At 45.1% G+C, this 17327-nt stretch overlaps 1 protein-coding gene across 3 annotated transcripts in view; it reads left to right on the top strand.

The window, feature by feature from the left end:
- Positions 1-17327, top strand: part of LOC127428335 (ras GTPase-activating protein 4-like) — a 79516-nt gene that overhangs the window by 20494 nt on the left and 41695 nt on the right. The window contains exon 1 of one of the 3 annotated variants that reach the window (XM_051676677.1): positions 3091-3261. The exons of the other annotated variants lie outside the window; for them this stretch is intronic. The gene's annotated coding sequence lies outside the window, so the exon portion shown is untranslated. Of the gene's footprint in view, positions 1-3090; positions 3262-17327 lie in introns of those variants that run through there. 3 annotated transcript variants of the gene reach the window in all.

Raw genomic sequence — 17327 nt, 5'->3', positions numbered from 1 at the left:
CTAAAAAACTTCTGATTTTCTCTAGTCTCAAATGTAATTTGTGCATGCACATTTTCACACTGGCGCGTCAAGATGTGCTGCGCCGTAATTGAGATTTGAGAGAGTTCAGGAAGGGCAAGGAGGAGGTGGGAACCAGCAACATAACTTTAATGACGTAACTAAACTTAAAACAACATAAAACAAACATAAACATACACAGCGCAACCTCGTGTGTCTCTCTCTCTCCTGAACTGGCATCTCTGTCTCCCCTTTATCTTTCTCTCCCACTGATTAGTTGACTCAGCACTGGCTGTGCACCCTCACGGCCCGGCCACACCCTCCTCGTCACACTCCTCCCCTGCCCGATTCAGGCCAGGGTGCCATCCAGACTGGCCTACTCCCCCCCCCCCCCATCTCTTGAGGGGAGACGCTGCCCTTCCGGCCATTCCACCAGCCAATGGTTCACCCCGCCTCCTGGGAACCTGGGGAGAGACGAGGGGAGGGAGAGGGGAGAGGGAAGGGGTGAGTGAGATAGACACAGAGAGAGAGAGAGAGAGAGAGAGAGAGAGAGAGGAGAGAGAGAGAGAGAAACTTGGTCACCGGTCCCTGGACACACCGTCACCTGGTCCTCAGCCACTCCTCCGCCCTCTGGTGGACGACAGCTGCTCCAACCCCGGGTGGACGGCAGCAAGTCCTCCAACCCCTGGTGAATGGAACGGCTCCTCCCCTTCTTGGTAGATGGCAGCGGTTCCTCCAACTCCCGGTGCTGGCAGTGACTCCTCCGTCCCCTGGCGGATGACAGCGGCGAGGACTTGATGACAGCGCATCCCTTCTCCTTCCCAAGCTTTGGCACCAATGTAACGGGTTCAGGATGGGCAAGGAGGAGGTGGGAACCGGCAGAACAGTCAACATAACTTTAATACATAAAAGAACTGAAACATAACATAAAACACATAGACGCACACACACGTCATTTACTGCTACAGTATCATGCTCTTCAAAGTGAAACACTTTCTTCACTCTACACAGTGAAAAAATAGTTTCAATGCCTTCATTTAACACCAAGTCAAGCGGATATTTCAAGATTAAAATTGCAGCCCCAACTTAAGGCACCACGCTGAGGTAAGTCGTGGATCTAATGATAATGCTGGCTTTTCTGTGACATGGTGATGATCATTTTCAGGGTGATTCTGTAAATATGGGCTCTTGTGACATCAGTTTTTAAGTGTAAATTTTTAAATCTGCAGCAACATATCAATGCGCTTTGTCCCGCGTTCCGCATGTCATAAGCAATATTTACGCATTTACCCCACACCCACGCGGGGATACTGGAAACTATCACAGCTACTTTGGGCTGATTAGTAAATGCCTTTTGCTCTGCCGAATGTGTAGTTGACAACTGGAGCGCGAACAGACAGCATTTCTGCATGTGGTGCCCTATGCAGGCTGCATTCTCTGCATTTAGAGCGGCGGTGCTGTGTACAGAACTAATGATCTAAATTCTTTCGACATTGAAAACTGTGACTACACTGAAATAAGAACTAAAAGCTATGAAATAGCGAAAGTAGGCATTAATAAAACATGATCTTGCTTTGGTTTATATTTCAGCATTATATATAATGTCCCTGTGGGACATTGTTCAAGTTTTCACTGTAATAATTACTAGAAAGGTTTCCAACCATCTCTTCTTATTGACAAATTCATCCAGATCTGACAAGAGCCCTTAAAGGGATAATTTACCCAAAAATGGAAATTCTCTCATCATTTACTCCCCCTCATGCCAGATGTGTATGACTTTCTTTCATCTGCTGAACACAAATTAAGATTTTTAGAAGAATTTCTCAGCTCTTTTGACCATATAATGCAAGTGAATGGGTGCCAACATTTTAAAGCTCAAAAAAATCACATAAGTCAGTATAAAAGTAATCCATAAAACTCCAGTGGTTAAATAAATATCTTCAGAAGTGATATGATAGGTGTGGATTAGAAACAGATCACTTTCATATTCTTCTTCTTGTGCCCCCTGCTGGGATGGGAGAAGAACATCTAGCAAAAAATGACTTAAATATTGATCTGTTTCTCACCCACACCTATCATATCTCTTCTGAAGATATGGATTTAACTACAGGAGTTGTATGGATTACGTTTATGATTCCTTTATGTGCCTTTTGGAGCATCACAATTTTAGAACCCATTCACTTGCATTGTACTGACCTACAGAGCTGAAATATTCTTCTAAAAATCATAATTTATGTTCTGCAGAAGAAAGGAAGTCATACATATCTGGGATGGCATGAGGGTGAGTAAATGATGAGAGAATTTTTATTTTTGGGTGAACTACTCCTTTAAAGTGATAGCTCAACCATAATTTAATATTCCGTAATCATTTCCCTACCCTCATGTTGTTCCAAACTCGTGTGACACTTTGTAACAACAAGGTAAATGGTGACCAAGGCTAAAATTCTGTATTCCTTATTGTGTTGCATGGAAGAAAGAAAGTAATATGGGTTTGGAACAACATGATGATGAATGATGACAGAATTTCCATAAATAATAATAATTCTGCAATACATGTTAAATGTGTATGTAGAGCCGAGGAGGGCGGGGCCGGGCTGGAATGAGACACACCCGGTCCCCAATCAGCCTGATGGGGCGCGCGAGGGATAAAGGCGGCCGGGGACGACAGTTCGAGAGAGAGAGAATTGCAGGCAGCTGTACTGTGTGTTTTTAGTTGTGTGTTTTGGTTAATAAATTGTTATTTAAGTTGTGAAGCCGGTTCTCGCCTCCTCCTTTCCACTGAACCCCCTTACACTGGTGCCGAAACCCGGGAAGGAGGAGGGATTCCCGTCGCAGGGTCCTCGACACTGCCGTCCACCAGGGGAGCGCCGCTGCCATCCGATGGGGGACGGAGTAGCCCGACCACCTGGACGCGGGGAACAGCCGCCGTCCGCGAGGCGAGTGGGGACGGGACTCCCCGACTGCCTGGAGCGAGGGAGCCGCTGCCGGGGGCGGAGGGGTGCCCTGCCATCCCCCAGGAACGCGGAGGGGTCGAGAGAAGACCGCCGGGGGGGGGGAGGGAAGCGACTCCCCGACCTCCTGGAGTGGTAGGGCCGCTACCAGGGGCGGAGGAGAGTCCCCACGGGACGCCGGGAACGCAGAGGGGCGTTCTGTCCGCTGGGGATCGGAGGTCTGACTCCGGTCCGCCCGGGGAGGAGCAGCTGCAGTCCACCTGAGAGGGTGGAGTAGTTATCGAGGACCACGCGACGGCGCATCAGAGAACCGGTGAGTTTTTTTTTTTCTCTCTCTCCTCTCTCTCTCTCTCTGTCGCTCCGTGTTGGCCTTTCCCTCGCCATTTTGTGTTGTAGTTTTTTTTTTTCCCCCTCCTGTCTCCTCCCGGGTCGAGGAAGGCGGGGAGGACCCGCCGGCAGTCGGGGCATAAGGCACGCCCCCCCCCTCCCGGAGAGGAAGGGTGGGGGGGGATGTACGTCATGCCGGGGGCTCCCCGGCCTGAGGCAACGCCGGGAGGAGTGTAGAGCCGAGGAGGGCAGGGCCGGGCTGGAATGAGACACACCCGGTCCCCAATCAGCCTGATGGGGCGCGCGAGGGATAAAGGCGGCCGGGGACGACAGTTCGAGAGAGAGAGAATTGCAGGCAGCTGTACTGTGTGTTTTTAGTTGTGTGTTTTGGTTGTGTTTTTTTTGGTTAATAAATTGTTATTTAAGTTGTCAAGCCGGTTCTCGCCTCCTCCTTTCCACTGAACCCCCTTACAGTGTATTATATAATTTGTGAAAGTAACGAGTTACTTACTACTTGAGAACTATTTTAATTGGATACTTTCTTACTCTTACTCAAATAATTATTTATGTTAGCACTTTTACTTCTACTTGAGTAATGATTTTTTTAAAGTAATTGTACTTTTACTTGAGTACAGTTTTTGGCTAATCTACCCACCTCTGTTCATTGTTCAGTCCACTGTGTTGATGTGTCAGAGAGATAAGATGCTACAATGCTTGTTTAGCTCAGCTTGTTAGCATTCTCAATAGCCTAAAACATGGTGGCGTGCTAGTTGTTCTTATTAAATGTTGTTCAACAACAACAGTCCCATTTAATGACTAATATTATTTCAGTGGGTCTGTTGGAGCTGTGGCATAGCAATTAGTGAATTTCTGTAAAGGCACTTTCACATGATTTCTATCAGTGTTAGCCAACGCATTGAATTCAATAGAGCGAAATGCCAAACTACAGCGTGATCTCTGGGACAGCTCTGTGTGCAAGTCCCTTTAAGGCTAGTCAGGTCACTATGCGACCATATTTATATCATTCCAGGCAGCTGTTTTCAAGTAGAAGAACAGCTCCTACCTATTTAAATAGGTTAATAAAGAGACTCTGGGTCAAGTCACTATTTGCTCTAGGTTTAAATAGCACCTGCCACACAGCAGGTTTGCACTCCAATAGTCTGACACAGAAGCATATACCGTTGATTAACAAGCTTGGAGCTCACAGTAGGTCTGTCTTTAAAGGAGGAGAAAATGAATGGGATTTTTACTTCTGAAATCAGGCTGTTGTGCATTATGAGCATAGATTATTGATCTACTGAGCATTGCGATGCCTCTTTCAAAAAAAGTAATTGGCTTTTTAAATTCTATGATGGGACTATGGCAACCATATTTAGCGTTACAATTTCCATTAATCGTATGTATAAGAAATAACAATGCTTATAATGTCTGATTCCAGGTCAAGTATCGTAATGCAATGCACACGGTTCAAACAATGTTAACTTTGACCCTGCTTGCTGCTGACATTTTGAAACGCAGCCAATTAGCTGTGTCCCAAATGACGCACTGTACTATGCACTGACTTACACAAAACACTATGCACTCAGCCTTGTAGCATATGAATTTAAGTGTAGTATCATCCTATATGGAACACTAATGTTTTTTTTACTACATGGAAGCATTCACCGTTTAACAGCTGATGGAAATTAATTTTCAAAATCATGTAATATGTTGCCGCTGGATTTAGCATGTTAGCTAAACTCAATTCAACTCTATCTCAAATAATGAATATATTCACAGAGCGTGGGATGATGTTAAAGCATTCAACTTACATTTGTAAGGTGCTGTCTTCACTGAAGTTTTGCAAGTTGCCACATTCTCCATTATTTACAATTGTTTTGTTAGACCAAGGTTGCAGCCAGATAACTCAGCCCCTTCTGATGTGTACAGCAGGCCGCGTGCACTGAGTGCATGAAGTATCCAACATTCTACACTCCATTTTGACGGTTGAAAAAGTACATCATCTGGGTACTTGTAGTACACTTCTTTTTGTTGCTTTTTCAGTGTTAACATACTACTCACACTACTTACACTACAAAATGGCATTGAATACTGCAAAAGTGTGCAGCTTGGGATCAGGGTCCATAATTAACACTAGCCAAGCGCCAGTTGCGGGTAAATTTTGTATTTGGCTGGTGAATTTCGTAGTGACATACGCCACTCTGGTGGGCCCTTTTGTCAGTTTGTGTCAGCTTGTAAAATAATGTAACATGTTCCACTTTTGTCATCAAGAAGGTTCTGTAGGTCTTCAATCAGTAAGGTGCAGGTCTTTACATGGAACGGCTCTCATTAGCTAGTCCTGCTTCTCATCAAATACCGCGATACCGCGCTCATGTAATTGTACTCTTGATTGTAAAAATGCTCCAATACCATCTGATGTACGAATGTCATTCTGTAAACATTCAGCGCACAAATTAAAATCACTTTATCTCCTAGTGTGATTATTAAACCACAAAGACTGAGATTTAATGAGATAAATACTATATACAGCTCTGGAAAAAATTAAGAGACCATTGCAAAATTATCTGTTTCTCTACTGACTAAATTTCTCCCAAATTCCAAATAAAAATATTGTCATTTAAAGCATTTATTTGCAGAAAATGACGGTCAAAATAACAAAAAAGATGCAGTTTTTTCAGACCTTCGAATAATTCAAAGAAACAAGTTCATATTCATTTTTAAACAACAAGATACTAATGTTTTAACTTAGGAAGAGTTCAGAAATCAATATTTGGTGGAATAACCCTGATTTTCAATCACAGCTTTCATGCGTCTTGGCATGCTCTCCACCAGTCTTTCACATTGCTGTTGGGTGACTTTATGCCACTCCTGGTGCAAAAATTCAAGCAGCTCGGCTTTGTTTGATGGCTTGTGGCCATCCATCTTCCTCTTGATCACATTCCAGAGGTTTTCAATGGGGTTCAGGTCTGGAGATTGGGCTGGCCATGACAAGGTCTTGATCCGGTGGTCCTCCATCCACACCTTGATTGACCTGGCTGTGTGGCATGGAGTATTGTCCTGCTGGAAAAACCGATCCTCAGAGTTGGGGAACATTGTCAGAGCAAAAGGAAGCAAGTTTTCTTCCAGGATAACCTTGTACGTGGCTTGATTCATGTCTTCTTCACAAAGACTAATCTGCCTGATTTCAGCCTTGCACGTCTCGATTCTACCTCGACACAGACCCTTCTTGCGGTTTGCATTCGAAGGTCGGGTGTATCAGTACAAGGTCCTCCCTTTCGGCCTGTCCTTGTCCCTTTGCGTCTTCACGAAGGTCGCAGAGGCACCTGGTGCTCTCGCACCTCAGCCGACTAGGGCTTCGGGTCAACTGGGAAAAGAGCAAGCTCCTCCCAGTTCAGAGCATCTCTTTTCTCGGCTTGGACTCAGTCTCGATGACGGCGCGCTTCACGAACGAGCGCGCACAGTCGGTTTGAAGGCATTCAGACAGAAGACAGCGGTTCCACTGAAACTGTTTCAGAGGCTCCTGGGGCATATGCCATCCTCAGCGGTGGCCACTCCACTTGGGTTGATGCATATGTGACCGCTTCAGCACTGGCTCCAGACTCGAGTCCCAAGATGGGCATGGCGCCACGGGACACATCGCGTGGCCATCACGCCGGTCTGTCGCCGCCTCTTCAGCTCTTGGACCGACCTCACATTTCTACGGGCAGGCATTCCCCTAGAGCAGGTCTCCAGGCACGTCGTGGTTATGACAGATGCCTCCAAAACGGGCTGGGGCGCTGTATGCAATGGGAACGCAGCCTCCGGTTCCTGCACGGGCCCGCGGCTACGTTGGCACATCAACTGCCTCGAGTTGTTGGCAATTCTGCTCGCCCTGCAGAGGTTTCGGCCGTTGATCCAGGGCAAGCATGTGTTAGTTCGGACAGAGAACATGGCACCGGTGGCATACATCAACTGTCAAGGCGATTTACGCTCCCGTTGTATGTCACAACTCACCCTCCGTCTCCTTCTCTGGAGTCAGCAGCACCTCAAGTCGCTGCAAGCCACTCACATCCCAGGCGACCTCAACACTGCAGCGGACGCGCTGTCATGACAGGTTACCCTCAGGGGAGAGTGGAGACTCCACCCTCAGGTGGTCCAGCTGATCTGGAGTCAATTCGGCAGGCATAGGTAGACATGTTCGCTTCCCGAGAATCCTCCCACTGCCCGCTCTGGTACGCCCTCACCGAGGCACCTCTCGGTATAGACGCGCTGGCACACAGCTGGCCCCCTGGACTACGCAAATACTTGTTTCCCCCAGTGAGCCTACTTGCACAGACCCTGTGCAAGGTCAGGGAGGACTAGGAGCAGGTCGTCTGGGTGGGCCAGTAGGGTGCTACCAGATCTGACTGCGCATCTCTAGGGATCTTTGCGTCGAGAAGAACACCAATTAGCGAATAGATGCCACTTCAAGGCATACAGGCGCCTCGTAGAGGGGGCCCTAGCCTGAGTGATCGTGTCTACCACAGCGGCTGGTAGGCCACATAAGTCTTCGCGTCCCGTCCAGGGGCCAGACATGGAGATTCCAGAGGTCTGGTTGTGGGTGCCAGATGGTGCCCCGTCCCTGAGAAAGAAGGTCCTTCCTCAGGGGAATTCACCTGAGGGGGGGAGCTGTCGTGAGGAGCGTGAGGTCCCCCTGAGGAAGGACCTTTTTTCTCAGGGACGGGGCACCATCTGGCACCCACAACCAGACCTCTGGAATCTCCATGTCTGGCCCCTGGAGGGGACGCGAAGACTTATGTGGCCTACCACCCGCGGTGGTAAACACAATCACTCAGGCTAGGGCCCCCTCTACGAGGCGCCTGTATGCCTTGAAGTGGCATCTGTTCGCTAATTGGTGTTCTTCCCGATTAGAAGAGCCCCAGAGATGTGCAGTCGGATCGGTGCTTTCCTTCCTGCAGGAGAGGTTGGAAGGACGGCTGTCCCCCTCCACCTTAAAGGTGTATGTAGCCACTTTGGCGGCACACCATGACACAGTGGACAGTAAGTCCTTAGGGAAGCACGACCTGGTCATCAGGTTCCTGAGATGTGCCAGGAGGTTGAATCCCTTCAGTCCACGCCTCATTCCCTCATGGGACCTCTCTGTAGTTCTTCAGGGTCTACGGAGAGCCCCCTTTGAGCCCCTGCAGTCAGCTGAGCTTAAGGCACTCTCTTTAAAGACTGCCCTCCTGACTGCGCTCGCTTCCATCAAGAGGGTAGGAGACCTGCAAGCGTTCTCTGTCAGCGAAACATGCCTGGAGTTCGGTCCGGGCTACTCTTACGTGATCCTGAGACCCCGACAAGGCTATGTGCCCAAGGTTCCCACGACCCCTTTTAGGGATCAGGTGGTGAACCTGCAAGCGCCACCTCAGAAGGAGGCAGACCCAGCCCTGATGTTGCTGTGTCTGGTGCGCGCTTTACGCATCTATTTGGATCGCACGCAGAGCTTTAGAGTCTCTGAGCAGCTCTTTGTCTGCTTTGGTGGACAACGGAAAGGAAGCACTGTCCCCAAGCAGAGGATCACCCACTGGGTCATTGACACCATAGCAATGGCATATCACGCTCAGGACGTGCCGCCCCCGGCAGGGCTATGAGCCCATTCTACCAGGTGTGTGGCGGCCTCCTGGGCCTTGACCAGTGGCGCCTCTCTAACAGATATTTGCAGAGCAGCGGGCTGGGCAACACCCAACAACTTTGTGAGGTTCTACAATCTCCGGGTGGAACCGGTTTTGTCCCGTGTAGTGGCAGGCACAAGCAGGTAAGTCTGGGACAGCTGGCTGGGTGTATCGCTTGTGCATAGCGCCTTTCACCTCCCCTGAGCTGAAGACGTGCGATGTTGACTCCCAGTAGTGTTCACAAACTGTGTTCCCTGGATGATTTCCTCTGAGCCCTGTGGCAGACGAGTTTGCGGAGAAAATCGCTGCCAGCTCAGTACATGTGCTAACTAAGCCCTGTACTGGGGTAGGTGCTCCGCATGTGTCGGTTCCCCATAGGTAACCCCATGTGACGTATATCTTCCGCTAATTCGTTTCCCTGTTGGTAAACTGCATCTTCCTTGGGCAGAGGCCCCTCTGCCCCAGTCACCATGTTTGTAGAAACTCCTCCCCCGTAGGGTAGGACCTACCATGGGACTTCTCCACATGACATACTTCTGACAAAACTCGGCAAGACCATGTGACGTATTTCCACTCAAAATACCCCGCCCTCTCTCTGGGCGGGGTGTGGTCTCTGCTGTGTCTTCCCCTTGGGAGTGACACCCAAGGAGTAGAAACTCCTCCCCCATAGGGTAGGACCTACCATGGGACTTCTCTACATGACATACTTCTGACAAAACTCGGCAAGACCATGTGACGTATTTCCACTCAAAATACCCCGCCCTCTCTCTGGGCGGGGTGTGGTCTCTGCTGTGTCTTCCCCTTGGGAGTGACACCCAAGGAGTAGAAACTCCTCCCCCGTAGGGTAGGACCTACCATGGGACTTCTCTACATGACATACTTCTGACAAAACTCGGCAAGACCATGTGACGTATTTCCACTCAAAATACCCCGCCCTCTCTCTGGGCGGGGTGTGGTCTCTGCTGTGTCTTCCCCTTGGGAGTGACACCCCCCCCCCCCCCCCCCCCGACGTAGACCTGGTGGCCCCAGTCGGTTAACAAATTTCACTCTTTTTTTGGGGAGAGAAAAAAAAAGAGAGGATAAGAGGCCACGACTGGGCTAGCCTGTCTCTATGTTTTGGGCAGTCGACTTGTTCCCGAAGGGCCGTTCGACACTCATAACAGCGTTGGGGGAGGTTACGTGTCGGCCTGGTGCGCTGGCTACGAGGCACACAGTGGTCTGCCCATCACGCACCGCCAGTTCACGTAACACAGTCCAGCTAGTTGTGGCATTTCGTTCCCTGATGGAGGGAACAAAACGTTGTGTCTCTCCTGCCACAGTGCTGGACTAACCGCTGAAATGGCTGGGACAAAACCTAGAAGATTTACGCACCTAACGTTGATGATCAGGGCTTTTTATAGATCTTGAAGGGATGTTGCATGCCGCTGGCACCCCTCATGATATAATATCGGGAGGAGACTTAAATCTTTTGATGGACTCAGCCCTTGATCATAGTGAAGCAAAAGTGTGTAAGCCCCCTAGAGCAACATTGATGCTTCACAGGATGTGTAAACATCTTGGTCTTACAAATATTTGGAGACTTTTGAACCCATCTGGTAAGGACTATACATTTTTTCATCAGTCCATAAGATTTACTATAGAATAGATTTTTTTTTTAAATATCTAAGTCCCTCATTTCATCTGTTGTTGATTGCTCAATTGGAAACATTTTAGTCTCAGATCACGCCCTGGTGAGTTTAGAGGTGTTGCCACATATGGAGAAAAGGAAATCATATAGTTGCTGCCTTAATGTATGCCTTTTGCAAAATCCTGAATTCCAACAAATGTTAAATGCTGAAATCAATGTTTATATGGAGACCAACTGGTCCTCAGTATCCTCTGTCGGCGTGGCTTGGGAGGCACTTAAGGCAGTTCTTAGGGGCCGGATCATACAGTATGACTCATTCACCAATAAATCCAAAGCAGGAGAACTCGTGGATTTGGAAGGGAATATTAAAAGTGCCGAGGCAGAGCTGAAGTGCCAAATGTCGTTTGATGGCCTCAGAGAATTGACCCGATAGAAATTCAGATATAATACTATTTTGTCATGGAAGGTGGATTTTTTGGCTATTCAGGGCAAGACAGTCATACTTTGAGTGAGGGGACAAGGCAGGATAACTTCTGGCTAGATATATAAAACAGAGAGAGTCTTTTTCTACCATTCCCTCAGTGAAATCTGCTGATGGTGAAATATTTACCTCAGCCATTGATATTAATAATGCTCTTAAAGAATTCTATCTTGATCTCTATTGTTCAACGTCTTCGTCTACTGATGAGGATATTAGAAACTTCGTGGAACCATTAGAACTTCCTAAAGTGACGGCTGAGCAAAACAATTATCTTGATTCTGAGATAACCTTGGTGGAGCTTGGTGAGGCAATTAAGCCTTGCTTACAGGCAAGGCTCTGGGGCCAGATGGCTTTGCCACTGTGTTTTTTAGATCTTATGCTACAGAATTGGCTCCACTTTTGCTAGAAGTTTATACGGAATCATTAAAGAATGGAAAGGTTCTGCCAACTATGACGCAAGCCCAGATCAGTCTGATTCTTAAAAAGGACAAAGATCCAGCGAGTGTAAGAGTTACCATCCAATCTCCCTGATTCAGCTAGGCGTTAAAATATTGTCAAAATTTTTGGCTAACCGATTAAGTAAAGTTATGACATCTCTTACACATATAGATCAGGTGGCGTTTATTCGGGGCTGTAGCACTTCTGATAACATTAGGCATTTCATCAATATCATGTAGTCAGTGGCGAATGATCAGACTCCGGTTGCTGCCTTTTCAATTGACGCCGAAAAAGCATTTGATATGGTAGAGTGGGATTATCTTTTTAAGATTTTGGAAATGTACGGGTTCGGGAATAATTTAATTGGTTTGATTAAGTTACTTTATAGACTCCCGGTAGCGGCGGTACAAACGAATGGATTGATTTCAGATTATTTTACTCTGAATAGGGGCACCCGGCAGTGTTGCCCTCTTTCCCCATTATTTTTCTGTCTTGCCCTGGAACCATTGGCAGCTTCGATAAGAAAGCAGGATGATTTTCCAGGGGTGGTTGCGGGAGGTGTGGCACATAAGCTTTTGCTTTACTCAGATGATATTTTATTATTCGTCTCCGACCCTACTAGATCTATGCCTTGCCTCCACAGAGTTATTAATTCCTTTTCTAAGTTCTCGGGATACAGAGTTATTTGGTCTAAATCCAAAGCTTTGTCACTTTGACAGCATACTGCCCGGTAACGGCTTTTCAGCCAGGCACCTTCCAGTGGCCAAACAGGGCATTAAGTATTTGGGTATTTTATTCCCAGCAAATTTGTGTGAGTTAATTTTTTAAATTTTGACCCTTTAATAAAAAGGTTTTCGAACAATGTGTGCAGGTGGGCTTCATTACCTTCATCTATGATTGGGAAGGTTAATGTTATTAAAATGAATTGTATTCCAAAATTCAACTACCTGCTACACTCTCTCTATATAGATGCCCCCCTCTCTTATTTCAAGCAATTTGATAGCATAGCGAAGTCCTTCATTTGGAATGGTCAATGTCCCAAATAACATTTCAGGAAGTTGCATAGGCTGATTGACAATGGTGGGCTAGGCCTACCCAAGATTTTGTTTTATTATTATGCATTCGGTCTCAGACATTTGGCTCATTGGTTGCTTCCACCTGAGAGGATGGTTTTCCCTGGTTTTGTATTGAACAAGAAGTTCTTTCCCTTATTTTGCCATTGCAAAGCCTTTCTATCAAACTAATCGGAGAAGTTAAAGGTGCTATATGTAATATTCTTACTGTACTAAATCATAAAATGACCATAATATGTCATTAGAGAATTAGGAAACATGCTAAGTTAAAATACTAGCTTCTCTGATAACAATGCTACAGCCAGTATATTCTACTTTAAAGTTTCCATTCCAATTTATGTTTATGTTTTGGCCTGTACGATCCTGCCCACTGCCCACTCTCCAATAGTATTTCGACACCGCCGGGTTGCCAGATTTGAACAAATTTACAAGCAAACAACACTGCGTGCTGCAGCCATGGAAGCCAGCAAACGAACTGGATCAGAGATAACAGATTCCACCCGAACTAAAAAGCCTCACCATCCATCTAAAAACCACCATGTCCAGAGGCGTAGTAAAACGAGGTTAAATATTGGAGATGCCTTTGGAAGATGGAGACAGCTTAAAGCCCAGAAATCCTTTAAAACGGATGCTGAGTTGGCTAATTTGCATGTCAACATTCTGGCAACCCGCATGAGCTTCAAGTCTGGGACAGGGCAGACAACTTTCCAGTATTTTGAATTTGGACTGCAGTACCCATTTCAAATGCTTGTTGTCAATCTTACTTATAGCACCTTTAAGTTACACCCCGTTATCTCGCATTTGCACTCGGTATCGATAGAAGTGTCCAGAGTGTTTAATTCGGATATTTAAATGTTGCCTCGAGCATATGGATGAACCCAAAATTATGTATTAATAAGTCCCCTTTCTGCTGGTCAGAGTGGATTGTGAGGGAGCTTAATACACTCTTTGACTTATATGAGAGTGGAGTGTTGAGATCTTTTGAAAATTTGGTTCAGCATTTTGGGATTCCCAGATCTCAGTTCTTTAGGTATTAACAGCTGTGCCACCTGCTCTGTACTATTTTTGGGAGTATCATACACCCCCCTAAAAAGGCAGATACTCTGAGAGTGGTGATTACTGCTTTTGGAAAAGGTCATGAGCCATCAGTTTATTACTCCCTGCTAATTCAGAGTCTGAGGGACGGAGCTTCAGATTAAGGGATAAAGATTTAAACTTGGTATTGGATGAGGAAGTGTGTGCTAGGATTCTAAAAAATGTCAAGTCTGCATCTAGAGATGCAAGGGTGCGCCTTATGCAATTCAAGATTTTACATCGATTCAGTTGGACCCCCTCTAGATTGTATAGACTTAAAGTCTAGTCTTAAAGACACACCCACCTGCTGGCGATGCCAATCAGAAGATGGAGACACAATCCATGTTTTTTGGTGGTGTGTTAACATCCAGGAATTTTGGTTGAAGGTACAGAGTGTTGTGTGTGTGACGTATTTGACACAAAAATTTCATTTTGCCCCAGATTCTGTATTTTAGGCAATGGGGCAGTCATCAATATTGGGAATAAACACATAAAAAATTGGGTTCTAACCAGTGTTATGATCGCCAGACAAGTCGTTTCAAGGGGATGGAAGTCAGCTGGAGCGCCCCCGTTTCAGGAGTGGTACACGGAGATGGGGAGGGTGGTGTCTTTCGAGGAAGCATCATCTAGAAGACTGGGGAACTTGGATGTGTTTGTTGGGAAATGGGGCAACTATTTAGTGTTCTTGGAGGGCTCTCGGGAGGGGCAGTGGAGAGAGAGGTACAGTTATATATGTGTGTGATTTTTTTTATATATAAATATGTATATATATATATATATATATATATTGTGTGTGTGTATATTCACATGTGTGAACACAGGAATGTTTGTCGGGGTCAGGGTGGGGTCATTGATTGGGAGGGGGAGGGGTAGTGGTGGGGGATAAATGTTGATTCTGTGTATTTACTGTATGTTTTGCTTTTCTTTGTTTTATTGTATGAATCAATAAAAATGTTAATCACAAAGAATCCTCCTAACCTTCCCCACGTTACAGCGCTCCTGAGAGTGAAAGTTATACTTGACAATCAACCGCTGCGCTAAAACTAACTTTGCTAATTAAAGCGCAGACAAACATGCACAAGTTCACAGAACTTTTCAGTGTGCCTGATATCAACATAAAGTGACACAGATGAGAAGCACACACATACAGTATCTGAAGCTCAGTTAATACAGGCACTCCACTAAAATAACTGACAATTCTGCTCTAAACGTTTTTGTGCTTCATTATCATGCATTAACACACTGATGTAATGATTGATGTATGCAGTCATGAAATCAAAGACCGTCTCCTTGAAATCTGAATACAAGTGGTCAAAACATATGCATATTAACAGGGGTAAATGGCAATGGCATCTTTTACATTTGGCAGACACTTTTATCCAAAGCAACTTACAGTGCCCTATTACAGGGACAGTCCCCCTGGAGCAACCTGGAGTTAAGTGCCTTGCTCAAGGACACAATGGTGGTGGCTGTGGGGATTGAACCAACAACCTTCTGCTTACCAGTTCAGTGCTTTAGTCTACTACGCCACCACCACTCCAATTAATATGCATTTTAACGCATTTTAATACTAGGGAATAAAAAGGGCACTCAGACACAGCAGGAGTGTGTATGAGAGAGAGATTGAATCTATCAAAATGATGGACAGCATTTGGAATCATCAGTCAATATTTCAAAATATCTGTAAATGATGGAGAATTTTCAGTTAACAGAACCCCTGACATGTTGGGTTAAGTGACTGTTTGTGCCCCACCAGAAATAATGAGCCTGTGACGCCACTGATGTGTTATAAGGCAATATTAAGCGTTCTGGCTAGTGGATTGGCATCTGTTTGAAGCAGAGTGTTTAAAGGTTGGCCCTGTGTGTGTTTGTGTGTGTATTTGGGTCTGTGAGTGGGCCACTTTTTTTGAACATATTTATGAGGCAGACCTTTAACTGCCAAGAGACTGTCACTCAATGCTTTCTTCAGTACCTCAGTTCAGTGTAGTGGTTGAATGCTGATGTTTCATTTTCTTATTACCTCAGTGAATATCTGTGGAAAGATAATTGTAGAAAATATTTTCGCTTTTTAGTTTAATATAGCTCTTACGGTTCTCTTCCTTCAGTAAAATGGATTTCATAGGGTGCTTTTTCATAGGCAGTTGTTTGTGGAAAGATTCCTCTCCTCAGCATGGTCGTCACGTTATTATAGTTTCATTTAGGTTGTTTTGGTCTGGAAGATTGAACTTAATGTTGGCTATTTCAGACTGTCTATTATAGCAATTTTGCTTCACATACATTTTCTATTCAATTTCTGTCTTTTGAACAACAACAAACAGTGTTTTTAACAGCATTCGCTCTTCTGTTTTTTTAAAAGTCCACTCAGTAATTTTTTCCTCATTACAAAAGTTTAACTCCTAAAGACATGAATTGTAATTTTGCAATATATGTAGGAAATCATGACCACTCACATTAAAATGAAGACTCCAGTCATATCAGTAACCTTATAAAAGCTGTTTTATTCTACGGGTCCGCACATGGGGAAGATGTTAAAATCACATGACTTGCCAAATACTACTCACTTAATCTCAGTAACCGTCCTGTTATTTGACACTTTCACTCATTGATTAAAATAATCATGGCTGACTGTGAATACTACATTTCTACAATGGCATCTGAAACTGAAAACTATTGATTTTAAATGATGCTGCATCCAAGCTGCTAGGTGTCAGTGTAAGTCCAAGGTGACACAAAGACAAAAGTTACTCAGTGCACCTTTAATATCAATCATTATTGTCTGGTAAATTTCAGGTATAAAGCTTTAAATTTCTCTGAGCTTCATTGAGGTCAAACTGTAAAATCAAAAATATGAAATATATGAAACTTCAGATGCTATAGTCACATTGGAAACCACTCTAATAAATTGAAAGCAGCAAGGAGCGTTCTTTCCATTCTGATAAGCGGAAAGTTTTGCTTGGCCAGGCCCAATTTATTTTTGGGCCACTCAACGGAGCAATAAAGTAAAATGGACCTTGACGAGTGATACACTGGAATACTAATCAAGAGGAAAAACTGCCTACCAGTCCACAGGGATAAACAAACCTCATGTCCACATCAGGGGAAGCCAAAGAAACTCCTCACATTAAAATTCAATGAGGTTGGCCATGAGTGGTTTGTCGGGTCCTTGGGATATCCACCTGCATGTGAACAAGCTCTCAGCCAAACAGCTGCTTCAACAGCTACTTAAAGGAATAGTTCAACCAAAAATGAGTGGCATGTGGATAACTTAAACGCTGACCTATGTGATATTTGGAGCGTAAACATTTTGGCAACCAATTACTTGCATTGTAGGGACCTACAGAGCTGAAATATTAGGTAAATTTATGGCCCACTACAGTGCCTTTTGTGTTAATACTGAGAATGCAACATGTACAAGCTTGTGCAGCTAGAAATGTTTGCACACACATACTTGTGTAGAGATTACTAGAGAATGTTTCGGAGCTAAGGGTTAGAGAGAGGGTGGAAAATGGTTATGTCAGTCTAAATTACGACTGTTTTTGGCACAAAAAAACATGACTAATATAATGTTATTAGTGGACTTCAGGGAGAAAATTTGTGGAAAATAAGTAAGTGTAAGATATAGCCTGTTAAGTACCCTTTTAACATTCATTTATTAAACATGAATATGAAGTCTCATGTCAGTAAATACTATTGGTCTGCCATTAGCTTAAGATGTAGGAATACAGAAAG

The sequence above is a fragment of the Myxocyprinus asiaticus genome, chromosome 3, assembly GCF_019703515.2.
Source record: "Myxocyprinus asiaticus isolate MX2 ecotype Aquarium Trade chromosome 3, UBuf_Myxa_2, whole genome shotgun sequence".
NCBI lineage: Eukaryota > Metazoa > Chordata > Actinopteri > Cypriniformes > Catostomidae > Myxocyprinus > Myxocyprinus asiaticus.
Note: the sequence above shows the minus strand (reverse complement) of the source record. Positions and strands in the feature narration are given on the sequence as shown.